The sequence below is a fragment of the Myotis davidii genome, unplaced genomic scaffold (assembly GCF_000327345.1).
Source record: "Myotis davidii unplaced genomic scaffold, ASM32734v1 scaffold1, whole genome shotgun sequence".
Classification (NCBI taxonomy): domain Eukaryota; kingdom Metazoa; phylum Chordata; class Mammalia; order Chiroptera; family Vespertilionidae; genus Myotis; species Myotis davidii.
This window is the reverse complement of record NW_006294681.1, coordinates 5,565,470-5,575,620: the sequence shown is the minus strand read 5'-3', so window position 1 is coordinate 5,575,620 and position 10,151 is coordinate 5,565,470. Positions and strand designations below refer to the sequence as shown.

Below are 10,151 nucleotides of genomic sequence, written 5' to 3'. Positions count from 1 at the left end.
AGAGTGCAAACCACAAGTGCAGATAAGGACATGGACATTCTCTTTATGATGAGAACATTACTCGTTTGAAAGTAAATTCACAGGCGGCAACAAACAAAGAAAAACCAAATGTACTCTGAAGTACTTAAAGTTTTGGATTACCCTCAGCTCCGTTCTGTTGGCGCTGGTAGTTAAAACCTGCCTCTATGGGCAATAACCAAGAGAGAAAGGAATGCCAGGTGTTCTACTCAGAAATCATCTGCTTCATTCCTTAGGCCAGAGAGTCAACGCTCAGTTATACGTGGCTACCACTTCATTAAGATAAACAGCTGACAGTGAGGTAATACATATTACCACCCCTATTATACCACCAATCTGAATTACTGGGGATGCTAACAGACAAGGCCCCTCTTCTCTAGGAGCATACAAGCTAGTTGGGGCTGTAGGATAGATACCTAATGTCAAGTTAAGCAATATAACTATTAAATAAAATAGAAGCTGCCATATTAGAGTGAAAAATCAATAGCAAAAACAATATTATATGGTATAAACAAGTACCACAGAAGGTTAGGAGAGGAAAAGAACTCTGGATTTTTTGGTGTGATTTTTGCCTTGAAGAATATTCAATAAAGAAGGGGGGGGGGTGAGAGGGGTGGGGGGACATGCTAGTTAGTCACAGAAAATCCTAAGTTAAAATTGCAGATTAGTGCAGATTCTAAGTGATGCTCTGGCTGGAGTGCAGCTCAGGGTTTAGCTCTTGTAGGAATTCAAATGAGAAAGGTGCACTGAAGTCCAAATGTCCAGGAAATTGTACACTCATGTACTAATGATGAAAAGTGGGGCAACTGAGACATAATGAATGAGTCAAAAGCACTAAAAACAAGTACTTGGGGAGGAGGGAGAGTGAGAAAGAGGGAAGAGGAGGAGAAACAGGAGTGTTTGTTCAAATGAGGTGGGTGCTGGAGTAGTTAGTCCAAAGCAGAGGCAAAACCCAGCAAAACAAGCATTTCCTAGAAGAAAGGCTACTTACATGCCTAACAAAGGAGATAAGAGGAAGGTAGACAAAGGTAGTTGTTGTATAGCTTACTCTACAGAATGATTCAAACCAAATTACTAGCTAACTCATGTTGGAAGAAATTTAAAGTGTGGAGGGGCAGCCCAGCCTCCACAGTGGTTGAGTGTCGACCTATGAACCAGGTCGTCAAGGTTCGATTCCAAGTCAGGGTGCATTCTCATTCTCTCATATTCTCTCTCTCTCTCTCTCTCTCTCTCTCTCTCTCTCTCTCTCTCTCTCTCTCCTTTCCTCTCTGATATCTATAAAATATATTTAAAAAAATAAAGGGAAGAGGGGCAGCAGAGACAAAGCTTCAAGGAGAAGAATGAAAAAGGTGGCCAAATCCACAAAAAAGATAAAGCTGCTAAGAGTTATAGAACCACACTGCAATTTGTGCATAGAATTCAACACTTAGGCATGACAACACCAAACTTCAGCAAGAAAGAGCATTGTGGATGGGATGGGTGGGAGTGAGAGAATGGGAGGAGAGAAGGAGAAACACCAATGAGGGCACCTAGTTGAGTGACAAGGAAATGACTTCCAGCAAGAGGATGCGTTCTCTCAAAGAGCATTGCACTGAAACAGAAGAAAAAAGGTAAGATGGTGGCTAAAGGGGAACTCAGGATGCCAGGTGGAAAAGACAAGTGAGCCCTTTTGTGCTGAGGATAAAGAAACAGAGAAGAAAATGGAGCATTCTGGGAGACAAGGCAAAATGGGAGAGGTTTTTGATAAGAAAAGGGATTTTTTTATAAACCTAGGAGAGATGTATATTCATCCTGGTAAGTTTTTGGTAAAACAGGCAAGGGATGCAAGGAGGCTGCTTAACTTTGCCAGTGCCAAGTAAAAGGGTCATATCTTGTTAAAAATGGAGGAGCAAGGAACTTGGCTTGGGGACAGGAGGGAAGATTAGAAGGCCATTCGGAGGACAAGACAGGGGTGTCCAGGGGCATCCTGGAGGGTTTCATAAAAACAAAACTTGCCATAAAGACTTAAATTTCTTAGTTATTCCTGGTGGGAACATAAACTGTTGAAATGTCTCTGGAATACACTTTGGAAATCTGTAATCAAAGCCTTAAATGTTCATGTATGTTGACCTGATAATATATTTCTAAAAATAAAGCAAAAAAAATATATATATATATGAAACAAAGATTTAAGTATAAGTGTGTTTAAAGTATGTTTTAATAATAAAAATTGATAACACTTAATAAGAGGGTTAAAGTATATTAACTATGTAACAATTAAAAATAATGCTTTTAATTAAATCACATGGGAAAACACTAACAGAATTGTAAAAATTTAAAACGTAGAACATACAATATACCATGATTCTAATTTTGTAAAGTACATACTTAGAACTACCCTCTCCCACCATTACACTTAAATGAACCTGGGTAAGTTATAAATAAATAAAAAATTAGCAAGATATAGGCTTTATACCCTTCTACATTTTATAAATGTGTTACTTTTATAATAAGAAAAAGTTTTTACCAGAAAGAATGGTTTCTCAATAAACAGTACTAGAAGTTTGTTGTCCATTAAGAAAACACACACCTTGGATCCATACTTCACATCATATACAAACTTAACACTAAGTGAATCACAGCACAAATGTAAAACTAAAATTATAAAAATTTTAGAAGAAAACACAGACTAAAATCTTGTCATATTGAGTTAGCAAAAAGTCCTTGGCTACAACACTAAAACCACAACCCATAAAACAACGAATTGATAAAATGAATTTCATTAAAATTTAAAACTGCTCTCCAAAAAACAATGTTAAGAGAATGAAAAAACAAACAAGTAATAATAATTAAAAAAAAAGAAGCCACTAGAAGAAAATCTTTGCAAAGCACATATCTGATACAGAACTTATATCCAGAATACGTAAAAAACTTCCAAAACTCCATGATAAGAATACCCAATTAAAGAATGGACAAAATATCTGAATAGACATCTTAAGATAAATGGATGGCAAATAAGTACATGAAAAGATGCTCAACATCATTATCACTAGGGAAATGCAAATTAATACCACAGTAAGATACCACTATCTCCCCACCAGAATGACTAAAATTAAGAAGACTGACCATCTGATGGTATCAAGTGCTCATGAAGATATAAGGCTAATGAAATCATATACCACAGATGAGAATGTAAAAATGGTACAATCACTTTAGAAAACAGTTTGGCAGTTTCTTAAGTGAAACATGCGCCTATCACATGACACAGCCATTTCACACCTATTATTTACCCACAAGATATGAAAACCTTATACAAAGGCTTGTTTGTGAATATTCATAGCAGTTTTATTTGCAATAGTCAAACACTAAACACAACCCAAATGTCCATCAATGTGTGAATGGATAAACTGTAGTAGAATCAGATAATAAACTACTAATAATTTGAATGAAAGAAAGTCAGGCAAGAAAACCCACACAAAAAACAGAGAGAGTACATATTATATTAGAGGCCTGGTACACGAGATTTGTGCACTGCGCGGGGTTGGGGGGGGGGCGTGTCCCTCAGCCTCGCCTGTGCCCTCTCTCAGTCTGGGACCCCTCAGAGGATGTCCTAAGCTGGATCGGAACTAAGCTGGCAGTCAGACATCCCTCTCGCAGTCCGGGACCCCTTGCTCCTTACCACCTACCTGCAGTGGAGGCAGGAGAGGCGCCCGCCACTGCCCCTGCGCTCACCAGCTGTGAGCCCGGCTTCTGGCTGAGTGGCGCTCTCCCTGTGGGAGCGCACTGACTACCAGGGGGAAGCTCCTGCATTGAGCATCTGCCCCCGGTGGTCAGTGCACATCATAGCGAAAGGTCGTTCTGCCATTAGGTCGATTTGCATATTACGGCTTTTATTATAAACGATGATTCCATTTATATAAAATTCTAGGAAATGCAAACTAATCTGTAGTGACAGGAAGTAGCTCAGTGGTTATCTGGGGACAGGAGAGGGATCATTCACAAAACACATGAGCAAACGTCTGGGAATGATGGATATATTTACTATGCTAATTATGGTTTCAGGAATATAGACATATGACACAAATTGGTAAATTGTACACTTAAAATGTGTGCAATTTATTAAATATCAATTATAAACTCAATATAAAAAGAAACATTTTCATATTGAGAAAAACTTAAAATTAATAAGGATGAAAAACAAATCTTCATATAGATTTACTTAACTTTAAAAAAAATCCAAAAACAACTTTCTGTGAACTGATAAACTAAAACTCTTCATAAGGGCAATGCCTCAAAAGGACTAAAATCTTTCCTTCCCATTTAGGGGGGGGGGGGGGGGGAGAGGAATATGGGCTTAGTGTAAAAGTAACATTCAATCTTTACTAGAAAGGATACATGTCTGGGCAGTTTTTATTTTTTTTTATTTTGGATATAACATATTTTCTTTGTTAGTTGATGGACATTTAGGTTGTTTCCACATGTTGGCTATTATGAATAGCGCTGCTATGTACAATTTGTGCACAAATTTTTGTATTGATATGTTTTTATTTCTCGTGTATGTATATATGTAGGAGTGGAGTTGCTGGGCCGTATAGTAACTTTGGTTAGCCTTTTGAGGAACTGCCAAAGCTGTCCTCCATAGCAGCTGCACCAACCTACACTTTTACCATTAATGTGTGAGGGTTCCAATTTCTCCATTACCTTTGTCAACACTTGCTAATGTCTGTCTTAAAAAAAAGTATAGCCACCCCAGTGAGTGTGGTATGGTATTTCACTGTGATTTTGATATGCATTTCTCTAATGACTAGTGATGTTGATCATTTTTTCATGTGCTTGGTGGCCATTTTTATGTCTTCTATGGAGAAATGTCTTTTCAAATCCTTTGGGCAGTTTTTAGAGCCACATTCTCAGCTGTTGCCCTTGGAGGAAGCCAGTGCAGTTCACCTGTTGCTTTACAGACTGGCACATCATACTACATGATTTAAAGGCTTCAGGAATATACTCTAACTGGAACTAAAACCTGCAAATAAGTAGTTCTGAGGTAAGTTCCATTTATCAAATACGAAAGGAAGTACCCACTGAAGTGTCTCAATTCAGCCTCTATATAGACCTTTTAAATATGTTAATTAGTGGTAGCCTTAACAAGAAAGAAGTGTCATGCTAATTGGTAGGCCTGACATTGATTAAAAAACAAACAAACAAAAAAACACCACCACCACCAAAGTAACACTCCAGCCAAGATATAACAAATGAACAAGTGTTAGCCAAGCATGGGCAGATATTCTAGGTAAAGGAAGTCAGATACTGTATGGTGGATCTGGGCAACTTCCGGCAATCTGTTATTTCTGGAGCCCCAAAGTGAGAGAAGAGTGGAGCTATGAGGCTGGAGACGGGTAGAGGGGCCTTGTGAGAATCACATTACCAAGATCTGACAAATTTACAATAATTCTGATTATTTACAAATTATCCTAAATGTAGGTGCCTGTACCATTTGCCCCCCATGTCCATCTTCAGCCATGTTTTTTACAGAAAACAACCCATCTCTGTGCACCTTTGTTGACGTATGGAGCAGATGAAGTAGTGATCTGCCTTTTGATTTTTACTTAGGTTTGCATTTTTTTAAAAGAAATCTGACCTTCTCAATCATAAACTCAGGCCTCCGCAATGTTTGCCAACAGGTGATTAGCAAAAAGGGGCTTAAATCCATCAATGTGAGGCCTCGGGGTCCTCTTTCTTGAAGCTTCAGCCAGGACCTGGGGCAGCTCGAGCTCCACTCAGGGCACAGCCTCTGGTTTGTGCCCCGCACCTCAACTTTGGTGAGATGTTTCATTATCTCAACAGTATAGTTCTGGCAGCTGTCTTTACCCTGCTCCTTTAAAACTCTGACTTAGAGAAGGCCTCAAAATACAAATCTTTACATCGCTTAACAGAGCTGAGATCAGTACAGGGGAACAGGCAAGGGCTTGCTTTTTGGGAATAAGAACTGAATTTTGAATCCTGCCTGACCAGTGTAACTTTGGACAGTTTGACCTCTCATCAGCATTTTCCTCTGCAGAATGGGAATACATACTTACCTTGCATTACTGCAAGAATAGGCAAGGTTATATACACAAAATCTCCAGCATAGTTCTGAGGGCTCAAAATGAAAAGCCATTATATTTAGTGTGCTACTCAGAAATAAGTACTGCCCCCAAATGACCTAATGTGTACTTAAAAATAAGTTTTTTTTTCTTTTTCTTTTTTTTCCTGGCACAGGCTTTTATACAGAATCACAGCCAACAATCTTTGAAGAAGAAACAATGGGACTACTCTATGTGAAGACGACTTTGCAGTCATTTGTAATGTGAGATTTATACTAAAAGTGTTATTTGGTACAGCAGTATACTTGTGATGTTCTCAGCTCTGTGACCAAATGGGGCGTAGCTGAAATTTTATGGTGCTCACAGATAATCTCACATCACAGCTAAAATAAAACCAATCCATGTGGAGCCAGAAGTCATTTTTGCATGTTGAATGGGATGGTAACTTGGGAAATATGTGATTATTGACTATCCAGGGATGGGCTGACCCCTTCTCGTACAGGCTTAACTGTGGTAAAAGATTATAATGCACCCATGAAAATATTAAGATTACTAAAAATCAGAGAAAACAGCTACAAATTTAAAAATGTACTCTACTGAAGTACATAGCACAACAAAATTTCACACTGTATATTCTGCAACGTGAATGTCTCTTTCACTCCGTCTCTCAAGTTAATCCCCAACCCTCAATCCTGAAAATGAAGCAAGGGTTGGTTGGTAAGAGGGGTGGGGAACTGAATCCTGTCTTGCAGAGTCAGGCTGGGGAAGGATTAGGTATAAAGCAGCGGTTCTCAACCTGTGGGTCGCGACCATCGGAAAACACACGTAGCATATCAGATATTTACATTATGATTCATAACAGTAGTAAAATTACAGTTATGAAGTAGCAATGAAAATAATTTTATGGTTGGGGGTCACCACAACAGGAGGAACTGTATTAAAGGGCCGCGGCATTAGGAAGGTTGAGAACCAATGGTATAAAGCAAGGCACAGGGAGGAGGTGGGAGCCAATATTGCAAAAACACTAGTACTAAGCTAAGACTCATACCACAAAGGGGCTGCTCTAAGAGACAGTAACTTCTCTTTGTTTTTAAACAAGCAATGTGTGATTTTTGAGGTTTCTGAATGATCATACGTGTAATTATTTTTACACCCTTGCTTATCCCTTGCAGAAGAAATGTTTCTAAATACTAGTAAATGTAATTTAAATAAGTAAATTTACCTTAGGTCCACAATGTCAAATAGTTACCTTTAGCAACAATGCAGTGTCTGCCAAATTTATCCATAGGTACCTGCCACAACACTGGACTTGCTTGTTTTATTTTGTTTTAAAATTTTTTACTGGCATTGCTCTTCATCATAATGTAAGGAATGACACAGAGACCTGAGTATGTATTTTTCCTATGCAATACTGGACATGCTTTTGGGCCTTTCTGAACCTCAACATCTTTAACTATAAAGAGAACACAGACGATTTTTGATTGAGTAACAGAAAAGTAAGGTAGAAAGAAGGCCACAGAAAATCATGGCTTTTTAAACTGGATAATATAAAACTATGGATCAATCCATGCCAGACGAGAGGGGGAAAAGTGACTTCAGCAGTAAGAAAAACAGGAAGAAAACCCCAAAACCTCTTGGGTGTGAATCCAATATTTTCAGTTGGTCCCAGTGAAGGCTGCAGAATAAGCTCCATCAGAGCAGAGATATTGCCTTTTATTATCCATTTCTATATCCCTAACATCTAGAAGAGTGGACACACAAAGGAGATACTCAAATATTTGTTGAATGAACAAGAGAAGAGGGAAGGTGGGAAACTCTCCATTCTGTTGGCCAAATGGATCTGTGGAAGAAAACAGCTGCCCAACCTACTTGATTACTTTTGTGAATAATTAGCAATTGATTGAATACTTTAAATTTGAAAATTCTTTTGTATTTCCCTAGAGTATTCAGCAATCAAGAACATCTTGCTCTTTCTTGACTTGGCCCACCCTCACAGACAGCAGGACGCTGCAGTCACTGTGCCATCTTGTGGTCGTATCTAGAAAGTTCGTCTTCCTCAATATAACAGTAGAATCCCCTTACCTGCACAGAGGCTCTTGGAATGGGCTGTAAAAATAAACTTTCGGGTAAATAAATAAACCTCTTTTGGGTAAATAAATGTATTATTTAATTTAACTATTGAGGTATCATGGAAAACACAAATTTTTATCAGGCACTAGTTGTACCATCAAAGAGCCTGTAATCTAGTAGGGAAGGTATCCCAAAAGGATACTTATAATTTGTAATTAATTATTGGTAACACAACATAGAAGGTAGACTATGCAATAAAATAAGCACAGATTAGGAGAAATGGGAATTCACAGAAAGAAAAGATTCTTTCACGCTCTGGAGATGAGAATTTTGGAAAGAAGAGCCAGCTGAATCAAGTAAAGAGGTAAGAGGTGGAGTACAGCCCCGCGGGGAGGAGCAGCCTGGAAAGGGCAGGGCCTGCGGAGTGTGTGGACTGCAGGAGGAGCCGTTATTCCTTCCCTGACTGGAGCCCACAGTGCCTTCAGGAGAGGAGTGGGAAAGGGGGCTGCAGAAAGGCAAGCCTGGGAGCAGACTGGGACCATGTGAAGGGCCTCTGCTTTAGGAAGGTGAACAGCAGAGGAAAAGGCAGTTTTGCTTGTGGAAACAATCTTTCCTAGTAATTACAGGGGTCACATGGACTAGCTGTGTGGCCTTGGGTAAATGACTTACCTTATTTTCAGCTGGTGTTTCCTCAGTTGAAAAGTGAGATAATTGAACCTTACAGGGCTGCTGTGAAGAATAACTGTTACTGTATATACAGCACATAGCACAGTAATCAGGTTTGCGTTAAGTCACAGGCGATAACGTGAAGCCCTTGAATGGCAGCTTATTTAACCAGCAAGGGGGAAACAGAACAGGTTTTAAAGAGCCGGGTAAGGACCAGAAGGGAAGAAGGCCTGTGACGGAGACACAGGAGGGATGACTTGCAACACACAGGTGTTTGGGGGAAGAAGTGTAGAGGGGGCAAAAGAAGGAACTCTACCACCTACAGAATGGACAGAAGAGGATGGTCAACAGTAGGGTAGAAGGAACACTACCGAACAGGAGGTAAACCAGGAAGGTTCTGTCATAGAAACAAAAGGAAGAGACCGTTTCATGGAGACTGATCAAAATAAAGACTAAACACTACTCCCTTTGGATTTAGCAACCTGTAGGTTTTCAGTCATCTCAGAGAGAAGTATTTCAGGGGTTGGAGGGTCCAGAATGAAATGATGAAGTTGAAGAAAGAATGCCAACATGAGAATCCTGAGGCTCTAAGAATACATCACTCTTTGGAGAAATTGTTATTAGCTGGAGGGGAAATTATAGAGATCTCTCTGTCACTGTTGTCTGTCTGATTTTTAAGATGGCACAGGTTTTACATATTTAGGTTCAATAGGAAGGACAAGGTAGAGAAGGAAAGGCTGAGGATGAGGCTCAGAGCACAAGAAGAGATAGAGGAGGACAGGGTGTGCGCAGAAGCTGAACCAAAGGCGACAGAGAAGACAGTAATTAATGTTGCTTCACAGGAGAGGTGACACCTGAGCAGTTTTCAAGGATGAATAGACTTTGGCCAAGTGGACAAAAGGATGTCAGAACATTCTAGTAGAGAAAATGGCATGAGCGAGGGCAGGCCTACGAATCCCAGACTGACATGCCTAAGGAACTTCAGTAGTTTGGTGCTACATGAAGAAAAAGGGGAAGAAGGGAGAGAACATTCTTGGGGCAGAGCTGGAGAGTAACTGGGGACCAAATTACAATAGGCCTTGGGCTCAATATGTCCTTTCAGGCCTACTTTATACTCTCTTCTTCTAAATCACCCTGCAATGACCATTCGCAGTCATCTGGAAAGCCAAGGAAAGAAAATGCCAGGGACAGAATCCTTCCAGGGTTGGGAGCAGTAAGGTGGGTGCAGAGGGCAGTCGCTGGAGTGGAATGTTCGTAAGCACTAGTGAGAGCACGCTGTTGGTGGCAGGCAGCTAGTGAAACCAGAAGGGAATGGACAGCCCAAGAGAAAAGGAGGAG

The 10,151-nt window shown here is 39.9% G+C and overlaps 1 protein-coding gene across 5 annotated transcripts in view; it reads right to left on the bottom strand.

Annotated features, from left to right (window-relative positions):
• PLAG1 (PLAG1 zinc finger) overlaps window positions 1-10,151 on the bottom strand; it is a 48,475-nt gene that overhangs the window by 19,107 nt on the left and 19,217 nt on the right. The gene's annotated exons all lie outside the window — the stretch shown is intronic.